Source organism: Rana temporaria, chromosome 12 (genome assembly GCF_905171775.1).
Source record: "Rana temporaria chromosome 12, aRanTem1.1, whole genome shotgun sequence".
Classification (NCBI taxonomy): domain Eukaryota; kingdom Metazoa; phylum Chordata; class Amphibia; order Anura; family Ranidae; genus Rana; species Rana temporaria.
This window is the reverse complement of record NC_053500.1, coordinates 31573857-31584952: the sequence shown is the minus strand read 5'-3', so window position 1 is coordinate 31584952 and position 11096 is coordinate 31573857. Positions and strand designations below refer to the sequence as shown.

The following is an 11096-nucleotide window of genomic DNA, read 5'->3' as shown; positions in this document are numbered from 1 at the left end:
GTCCCCGGTGCCAAAAAGGTTGGGGACCACTGTTGTAGAGCATTGTATATAGTTGGCACTATATAAATCCCGAATAATAATAGTACATACATCCAGCACTGTGAAACAGCAGTAGACACTAAAGTGCCCTTTATCCAGCCTCATAAGGATACAGTACCATATAAAATTCTATTGGCAAAGATTTACGATCTGGTGCTCTTTCAAGAAGAGGAAAGTACATCAAACCGCACTTCCTCTGTAGCTGGGTGGGTTTGGACTCACTACAACATTGCTGTAAAATGGAAGCAGGCTTTCAAGGCACTAGAATATCAGCATATTAATGAAATGTTTCCTATTCAAGTCTGCTGAGCACAGCAACTCCACTACAGCAAAGGGGAGCGGTGCTGGGACGTATGAAGCATCATTATGCATTGTGTGCCAGAGGGGGCCCTGGACAGTTACAGTGCGATCTCTATATCTCTTTCATCACTACTAGTTTGGACAACATTAAAATTCATCAAGCTTTTTTTTTTTTTTCTTACAAGCTTTAAGCCCTGGTTCACACTGGTGCGATTTAACACGTCAAATCGGCAGCATTTGCCGGCAATGGCACTGTCCTAATCAGTGCGGCACTGCACAGATTTCAAAAAGTAGTTTCTGTACTACTTTTTGCGATTTTGGTCAGCGATTTACATTGACATCTGTGCAGAAACCAGCACAGATGTCTCTGTAATCGCGGTTGAAATCGGGACTGACAAGCGGGAGTGAAGCGCAGTGTGAACCTGGGCTTAAAAAAAAAAAAAAAAAAAAGAAGAAAAGATGTTTAAGTCCTGACAGTGCAACTCCCAAGATTTTACTTAAATCCTTCACGTTTATATAAAAAACACACAAAAATTCATCTTTTATTGCAAAACTAGCATTTCATACAGAGCTGCCCCTTGCAATACCTCCAAGCCACTAGATGTCACCAGTCTTCCAAGTTGAATAAAAGTCAACGTCACCCAACCCATTTATTGTGAGCTGGCTGTCATGGACTCTCCCATTGGGGTGGCCTCTTCACACAGCACTCCTGAAGTGTGCTCACATGGCACTATGTGAACACCATTAGGACCACAAGGAGAGACCAGAGGTTGCCACACTAAGCTGAAGACTGCACATAGAAAAAGAAAGGTATAGGAAGGTTAAAAAAGACAAGATTGAGTGATTGCAATTTTTTTTTAGTAAGAATTAAAACTAACATAATACATCTAAAAATCAAGATACAATGTGGTGTCAAATATTTTTTTCTATTATCTTATTTTTATGGATGCATCTTGTTTGCAGATATATTTTAAGACCACCATTAGGCTTTTTCAAATTAAGTACTATCCTGTTACTAATATATTCTAGGATCCTGAAGAAGCAGAACAATTCTGTGAAACGTGTAGACCCCTAAATTATGTGACTCAATCAAGCAATGTGTTTGGCTCTATAGCCACATGTAGGATGAGTTGTTAAAGTTTGGAGGTCTGATTATTATATATTTGCACAATTGTATTAACTAGATGTACTTTTAATATCTTTTAAGCTTTAAAAATATGTTTTTTTTTTGTCATGCTTACCTGTAAAATCCTTTTCTTTGATTACATCATGGGACACAAGTATTCTTCATTACTTACTGGGTTATATGCCATCTACAGGTGAATGGACTCTGGTAGACAAAGTCATAGACAGGAAGTACGCACCTATATAACCCCTTCCCATACAGGAAGTACTTCAGTTTTGTAGCAAGCACCTATGTCCCGTGATGTACTCAAAGAAAAGTATTTTACAAGCAAGTATGATGAAAAAAATCCTATTTTCTTTATCATACATCACGAGACACAGAGTTAGGCCATTATTCCTTACTTACTGGGAAGTCGCAGAGCAAGGGAGGAGAGGGAGACACCCTGCCAAACAAAAAATAGCCATCAGACTTAAACCACTTAAGGACTGAGCCTTTTTTTTAGTTACATAGAACCCCCATATAAAAATGTAACACCATAGGAGAATAAAATGGCGGTCGTTGCAATACTTTTTGTCACACCGTATTTGCGCAGCAGTCAAACAAGTGCATTTTTTGGGGGAAATAGGAATAAAAGTGACCCGATTGGGGAAAACAAAAAAAAAAAAAAAAAAAGAAGACAACAGTAAAGTTAACCCAATTTTTTTTTATATTCTGAAAGATAGAGTTACACAGAGTAAATTGATACATAACATGTCATGCTTCAAAGTTACACCCACTCGTAGAATAGCGACACATTTTTACCCTTAAAAATCTCTATGGGTGACGCTTAAATTCTACAGCTTGCATGTTTTGCGTTACAGAATGGTGAGAGTTACAATGGAGGTCTAGGGCTAGAATTATTGTTATTAATGTATACATCCCTTGTAATAGAAAAAAAAAAAAAAGCATGACAGGTCCTCTTAAATATGAGATCTAGGGTCAAAAATACCTCTGATCTCATATTTAGACTTAAGTGCAATATAAAAAAAATAAAATAAAAATGGGCCTTTAAGAGCATTGGGCGGATGTGACATTTTGACGTCGCTTTCATCCTGTAGTGGTATGGAGACGGTGGGGGGTCATAGTCCCCGCACTCGGCTCCGGTAAGCGGAGGAGGGCACTGGAGAGCGGTCGGAGGCCTCTCCCGCCGCAGATAAAATTGATCTCGCTGCGTATACACCACTTTTATCTGAAAGAGGACCGCCTGATCTTGGAGAGTACCGGGGTTATGGTAGCGATGTATAACGACGGCGGGCAGTCCGTAAGTGGTTAAACGGCAGCTTGTAGTACACTATGGTCAAAAGCCGAATCTTCAGCGGCTCCAACATCTAAGTACATGTTCGTCGCTCTAAGGCAGTTTCTCTTACCCTTCTGCTCAGAAAAGAAGAAGGATGGACAGCCACACTCCTGTGCAATTTCTTAATTCAAGTGCCAGATACAAAGATGAACTACAGGTATCGACTATAAATAAATTGCACAGGAGTGCGGCCGTCCAGCCTTCTTTGCTTCAATATCTACCTGATAAAATCTTGTGAACGTATGCACTAAAGACCAGGTAGCAGCCTTACAAATCTGAGCCACAGATACCCGAGGGCGAAAAGCTTAGGAGGGTTCAGACACCCCTGGTAGAATGAGCTTTCACGCCGAAGAGGGGAGCTTCAGCCCATAGGCCTGAATGATCAATTGGCAGACCCAATTGGCGATGGAAGCTTTAGAAGCTGCCTTCCCCTTCTTGGGTCCTTCTGGTAAAACAAAAAAGGATTCTGATCCTTGGATCTGCGCAGATCTAGACAAACTCTTGACTGCCCAGACGACGTCCAAGAAATGCAGTTGTCTATCTTCCGCCAAACGAGGCTGAGAAAAAAAAAAAAAAAAAAGACAAAACAATGTCCCGATTTAAATTAAAGGCCAGCAAGAAGGATGGAATAGGACGCAACACCACCTTGTCGTGGTGAAGAATTGGATACTGTTCCCTACATGAAAGGGTCCCCAATTCCGACACCCTTCTAGCTGAGGAAGGCTAGCTTGCGTGACAGCAGGACTAATGGAATTTACTTGATAGGCTCAAATGGTTGTTTCTGTAACAGACAGCACCAAATGTAAGTCTCAAGGACACATAGGTGACCTAATGGGGGGGAAGCAAACGAGTTGTCCCCTGCATAAAAAGGTATAGACCAGCGAATGGGAGGCTAAAGGTCTTTGGAAGAATACCGACAGGGCTGGAATCTGACCTCCGATTGTACGCAAAGCCAATCTGATTTCCACTGATCTTTTCCCAAATCATGTATTTCAGAGGATGGCATTTCCTGGCTTCACACCAAGCAATATATGTCTTCCAGACCTTATGATAGATCTTCCTAGTGACCGCTTACCTAGCATTCACTAGGGTAGACACCACCGGTCCGAGATGCTACGATCCTTCAGCACCCTGGCTTCAATAGCCATGCCGTCAAATTTAGACTGTAAATTGGGGTGGAATATAGGATCTTGGAGACAGTAGATCAGGGTGGTGTGGAAGCGTCCATGGCCCATCTATTTCCAATCTCACAATCCCCGGGGAACAAGGGTATTCTGGGCCAGGCTGGTGCCACCAGAATGTCTGGAACCTCCTCTCTCCGAAACCTGCGCAACAAATGTGGAAGGTGAGGGATCGGGGGGGGGGGGGGGCATAAATCAGAGAGTACTGGCTTTTTGGAACTACCAGAGCATCTGTTCCGATTGCCAGGGGATCCCTTGTTCGGGACACAAACTAATGTTAGCTTGTTGTTGAACCTGGATGCCAATAGATCGACATCTGGCCACCCCCAACGCTGGCCAATTTCCCGGAACATCCCTCGGGTCCCCTTCCTATATATTGTGGTGATGTTAATGCGTCGCCCATGCCCTTTGAAAACAACAGCTTTGTCGAAACTGGTCAGGGCGGAGCTACGCAGTGACGTCACCACGCTCCCACGTGTCCCCGGAAGCATGGGCGTTAGTATCGTTTGTTTTTTAAACTCATTCAGTCTTTTAATATTATTATTTTTTTAACTTGCTGTAACGCTTTGAGCCTTGCAATAAAGTACCCAATTTTGTGGCATGTGACAATCTGCATCTGGTGGCAGGCGACAGTGGCAAGTGACACACTCGGGGCTCCCACTGATTGTGCATTATGGCGAGTTGAACCATTTCATTTTCTAACACCATGTAATAGAAATAATGTGCTACACTCATCCAGACGCCATAACAACCATGGTGCCGTGATGATTGAAGCGTTAACACCAGCCATTTCCCAAATAAATTGTCTGCAAAAATAAAATAAAAAATAAATCGTATTTTGTGGCAGTGCCCCTCCCGAGACTAGACTCTGGGTCCGCCCCCGCTTCAAGCCTTGTGCGATATCCACTGGACAAGTTTAGTTCTTGTTTAAGGAAGAGACTAATGAGGGGGGTAACTATTGACAGGTTTTTTTTCTACCTTAATGCAGAGAATACATTAACGTTAAAAAAAATAAAAAAATAAACACCACACACACACACACACACACACACAACCTTTTACCTTTACAACCACTGACATAAAACCCTATACATGTGTGTGTCAGAGATTGTATCTAAGACACCATTCATATCTGTGCAGGTCTGTGTGTAAGCAGCCCATTCATTACAAAATCGGCAGCAAAAATATAAGGGTGAAACCAAACCTTTTTTATTAATTGCATCACACTAAATAGCATGTGGTTTGAAGCACTATAGTTTTCACTATGGACTTTCGTGGTACGGTATTACAAAGTCAATTTACAAAAATATTAATTTATTTTACAAAATCATACATACTAATAAAATCAGCCTTAAATACATAGATCCTAGACATTGGATGTGGATATATGTGAAACATCCATTTATCTGACATACAAGGGACTTTAGATATAGATGGTCATTCCGCACTGGATGTGCTGATTTTATTATGTATGATTTTGAAAAATAAATTTATATTTTTGTAAATTTACTTTGCAATTCATACCGTACCACGAACGTCCATATTGCCTCCACAATATCCAATTTTTCTAAAGTGTTACTAAACCCACAACAGTAAAATCAGTCCACATATGCAGTAAAGCATGCTTGTTTAACTCACTATGAAACCGAAGGGGTTAATCCTTTGCATGGTGTAAAAAGGTTGTTTGATTGGGTCTTTTTTCTGATCCCCCCCCCCCTTCTTTAACTATCCCCAATCTATTTCCTGATAGAAAAGAGCCTTGGAGTAGGGTGACCACATATACCGGGACAGTCCCACATTTTGCAGGTCTGTTCCGGGCACATTCATTTCAGGACAATACAGTGTCCCGGAATGAAACTGACACAGCAACCCCCTCGGCCAAACTGATGCCCCCAAAAAAGGCCGCCACATCACCGCATTACTCACCAAAGTACTTGTCCTGGCCGGAAATGCCTGGGGGAGAACAATCCTGCCCCCTGCTTGCGATTGAAGAAATCATAAATCCTGCCTCGTGTGTCCAATCACTGTGCTGTGATTCTTTACAGCACAAGCATATGGTGGTTTGGAAATGTGGTCACCCTATCTTGGAGGCACTCTGCACATGCTCAGTTTGCTGTATATTGCTAGAGTTTTTTTTAGGGGGGTGCATGTGATCAAGGAACACAGGTCTTGATAAATAAAACTGGTCCCCACCTTCTAAATACATTATTCTCTCAAAGGTTATGCATCCCAAAGCCACCCATGATAGAACATCTGTTCTAGCTATACAAAGCACCCTCTATCCCGTAGACAAGGATTTTGCCTGCATCACAGTTGTTATTTTTTCAGTCCTACTGGCAGAGTGGGTGCACTCTGCAAAACGACCACAATGCAGGCAAAACAAAGTCTTCAATGTCATTCCTTCACCAGTCACAAAAAGTCTTCAGACGGCGTAGGTTGAAAGAAACGTTCACAGTCATTTACATTATGTACAAACCAAATCATACACAAAATAAAATAAAAATAAAATTTTTGTATAAAACTTACCATTATATTGAACTATTTGAAGGCTTGATCACAGCTTCTCTATTCTGGTGGTGGGAACCCAGATCCATCGCTTCTAGAATTGGTTGTATACATGGACATTGCTGTCTACCGTCCGTAACATTTTTTATTCAAGCACAACAAGCTCAAAAAGCAAAAGGGTTTTATTTGACCTGCTTTTCCTGCAATGCACATACATCTCCAACAGGACAGGATAGGAGTAAGGCTGGGTTCACACTATTTCGAATTGGATGAGGGATTTTCTGCATGTATTTCGCATAGCAGGAGATTGTGACCATCTCTCTATGGAGCCCGTTAACACATCCCTTGCAGCGGCTCCAATGCGAATGGGACATGAAAGCGGTAAACGGAGACACACCGGACCCCTGCTGTGAACCCAGCCTTAGTGGCAAATCTACAATTTGACCAGTTTCAAATGCAGGTAAAAAAAAAAAAAAAAAAAGAAGAAGTAGTGTGAATGAGCCCTAATATCACAGTGAAACAACTTCCATCTGCATAAGCCCTTAAAGTGGTTGTAAACCCTTACACATTTTTTACTACAGGTAAGCCTAGAAGACTTACCGTATTTATCGGCGTATACCGCGCACTATTTTGCCCTGAAAATCAGGGCAAAATCGTGGGTGTGCGGTATACGCCGATACCCATTTTCCCGCCACGAGTTTGAATACTGCGCCGGCATATACCGAGCGCAGTACACTGAGCGTACAGGACGTCAGCGCGAGAGTTGCCGAGCCTGCCCGACGATACACGAGTGTACTGCGCTCGGTATATGTCGGCGCAGTATTCAAACTCGGCGTGGGAAACGAGCGAGGAGGATGCCGCAGAAGGACGCCGGACCCGACGAAGAGGACACCCGAAGCCGCAGACGGACGCCGGACCCGACGAGGCCGCCGCGCAAGACACCAAAACTAAAGTACAAATAAAAAACTTTTTCACAGGATTCGGGGCAACTTTAGGGGTGCGCGGTATACGCGGGACCGCGTTAAATACGATAACTGTAGCTACCCTGGATATCTAAACCTAAACCCTGCATGTGCCGATGTCACCGGCGCATGCGCAATGGCGCGTATGTGTTCCGTTACCGCAGTTCCAGAAAAATCACAGCCCCGGAGCCGCGATACCCAGAAGTTACCCCCGGGAGTATGTATGCATACTAGCTCATTATGTCTTTGTCTTGCAGGCGTTAGTTTATTTTTATGGGTTTACAGCCACTTTAAAGCACACGCACACACACACACACACACACACACACACACACTATAAAAAAACTTTACATACGTACACAGTCCTGGCCTCATAAAAACAAATACCACAAGTATAAAAATAAACTTTTATTTTATCACAATAAAAAATTAATTTATTTTACAACTTCACAGTTTGGAGGTAGAAAACTAATACTGGGAAATACTAGAAAATAAATTAAACCAATTCAAGCTGTTTCTAATGAGGGATAAGCCAAACCTGTGTATAGCACAACTCGGGCAAGAGTGAGGATTCATCCTGTCAGTTTAGTCTCAATATTGATGATGGACCAGATACATGCATAGGTTTTACCAAAGGCTACAAGTCGCTCCTCAGAAAGCCCACAGCATCCAATCCCTTTCAATTCTAACATTTTCGCATGGAGCTGTACAAAAGTTTTGGAAACGAGTCCCTACTAATAATATATATTGGGTTAAAGCCTGTGCACCAAAAAAAAAAAAAAAAAAAGTCTCCCCAGGCGTTCCAACCTTCCAAGCGCTATTAAACCAAAAAACAAAAATGTTGTTGTAGCTTACCAATTATATAAAAGTGGCATTTAGATTAGTTTTCTTTTATTTTCACCTGTTGGTCCTGCCAGTACATTTTTATTTTCACCTGTTGGTCCTGCCAGTACATTTTATTTTTTAACTTCCTCTGACACTTTTGTTGGACAGCTTAGTCTGTTAGCGGGTTGAGGCAACCAATTTAACACAGACAGGGGTGCTTACAATGGTCAACTTTAATAATTTGGGTAAAAACCTTTACTCCAAAAAGGTAAAATAAAATTGTAGCAGCATTAGCTGGAGTTCAGATTTTTTTGGTCAGTCAAATCCATCTAAAATCTGCTGGTGCATCCAACACTTACCCTCCCCTAACAGAATTGCAAAAGTAAATAAAAAAATGCAAAATGGAAGGGAGGTTAAAAAGTGTTTATTAAAAGTAGAGACAAGTACATTGAGTCAATGCGTTTTTTGGATGTGGGGGAGGGACGGTACGACACAACTGGATTTGCATGGTATCAGAGCAGGCTGACAGCTGTGGTTGCAGTTGCTGCACCTGCCAGCACAGAAGTTATTCTTCTCACTGATACCACGCAAATATATATATCCGGCTTAGGAATCTTTATCTTTCTCCCCCCTCCATTTAATAGCATGCAGCAAAAGCTCTGAAGAAAGGGGGAGGGGGTCCTTTACCTTGAAGGTCGTTGGCCCAATGTTCTTGTCACTACTTTTAACAAACAGCTTTTGCCTTACTTTCCAATTCGCATTTTTCTGGACACCGGGCGCTCCGTTTTTCCTACTTTTCCCAAGTCTACACGTGGAAACAACCATAAGGCAACAACCCAAACCCCAAAATGTTTTATTGCCATGATCTAATACTGGGCACAATTTGCTGGAGGAATCCTTTTCTACTTGCCCACACAACCACCCACCCACCCACAACCAGCGACTGATCCAGGGTGGTCTCCTAGCAAAAACGAGATAACGAAATGCTGCCGTCCAAAGGTGCCTCCATTACTCCGATCCAGAGTTGAAACACAATAGGACAGGAGACAAGTCACAAGCTGGTAAACGGAAAATCAAATGCAGCCATCACATTTCAGGATTGATAAGGTGCATTATATAAAATAAGCAAAATATAAAAATTGGTTAGCTACAATATATATTTCTGTTTTTGGGGTTTAATACCTTAAGGGGTCACACTTTCCCTTGACTTTTATGTACCGTATATTATGTTAAAGCGAGTTTATCATTAAACCTATTTTATTATTTTTTTTAATCAAAGCCGTACCTGTAAAATTAATTAAATACTCACGTCTCCTGCTGCTCATGCCACGATACTCCACTCTAAATCAAGAGAAATCACCAGCTGAAGTCTGAAGACTAAACTACAGGAAACAGTAATGATGAAAGGTCTTTTAAAATGACTCCAGATTTTTCGGATGATTCACTAAAGGGTGTGACACACAGTGATGTTGATTTACTAAAACCGAAGAGTGCAAAATCTGGCGCAGCTCTGCATGGTAGCCAAATCAGCTTCTGGCTTCAGCTTGTTTAATTAAGCTTTGACAAAAAAAAAAAAAACACACAACAACCTGGAAGCCGACTGCTTTATATGCAAAGGTGCACCAGATTATGCACTCTCCAGTTTTCGCATTGAACCTAGAACCCCTTCTTAAAACCACATGGAGATTTCGCTTAGGCCAACACCGAGTCATAACTATTTGGGTGCAAAATCAACTCCCCGTTTTTGTTCAAAACTGAGAAATCTGCTCTTGTCTTGGAGTCTTAAAAAAAAAAAAAAAAAAAAAATATAAGTAAAAGGTCAACTGCAAAGAAAAAGTGCAATAGAGCTTGCACTGCTTTTTCTCCCAAGTCAAGAAAACTAAAAAAGGCACAACAGTAGCAAGACACCAAGGTGTCTATAGCCAGAGGTCAGTGTCTCTAGCTACACATTAGCTTACGTTGTCAGCAAGTACTACGGAGTTTCTCGTTATAAAAAACAGCAAACTGAAGACCAGTGTTAGGCAGGGTTGCCAACTGTCAGCAAATTCACAGTCAGTTTGTAAAATCCATGATTTGTACATCTGTCAGTGAATGCCCATTACGGACCTGCAGTTTGAAAGTTCATATTAAACATTCACACAGATGTAAAAAACGGATTTCACAAACTAGCCGGTAATTTACTGACAGTTGGCAACTCTGGTGTTAGGAGACAGCCCTTATGAAAATCAATACTATAGTGCACACATAAATGCACGGCATCTGGGAGGTCATTTATGTAACCTTTTGGAGGATGGGAAGGACCAGGTAGTTAAATAAATCTATGTTCGTCAAAAACAGTCTATACTATAAAAATATACCTACTCTGGCAATAAAACGAATAATCGGCTGCAAAACGGTACTTCACACGGAGGGACAGCTGCCATTTCCAGGAGCCTAGGTTCAGCTCAAGCTTTTTCACTAAAAAGCTCCAGGAGCACCAAATTGTGATGTAATAATGCAAAAAAAAAAAAAAAAAAAACACACACACCACACAACCTCCTCTGCATTATTGGTTCTAAACTCAGCCATTGGATAAGGAGGCTGCCCATCACATCAATAGGGCAAAGGGGAGGCACAAGGAAGGTCATCACCAGGCATGACCTTCCATAGTAAAACCCCTAGATTGCAATTTCAGCTTTCTAAAGCACTCTGAAATGCCATTCCATTATTGAGTGACAAATTACTAACATTTATATTAGTGTAGATGTTTTTATATTTGGTTGCTGCATCGCTAGGTGTGATGGAGCTGTACTCAGTGATCCTATTCTTCCCATCCTGCTCTC

General features: G+C 41.7%; 1 long non-coding RNA gene across 1 annotated transcript; it reads right to left on the bottom strand.

Moving 5' to 3' along the window:
- Positions 1-7842: 7842 nt before the first annotated feature.
- On the bottom strand, positions 7843-9806 carry LOC120919205. Its single transcript, XR_005744531.1, has 2 exons — positions 8384-9806; positions 7843-8350 (listed from the first exon to the last, which is right to left on the bottom strand). It is a non-coding gene; the product is annotated as an uncharacterized LOC120919205 (long non-coding RNA).
- Positions 9807-11096: the final 1290 nt, after the last annotated feature.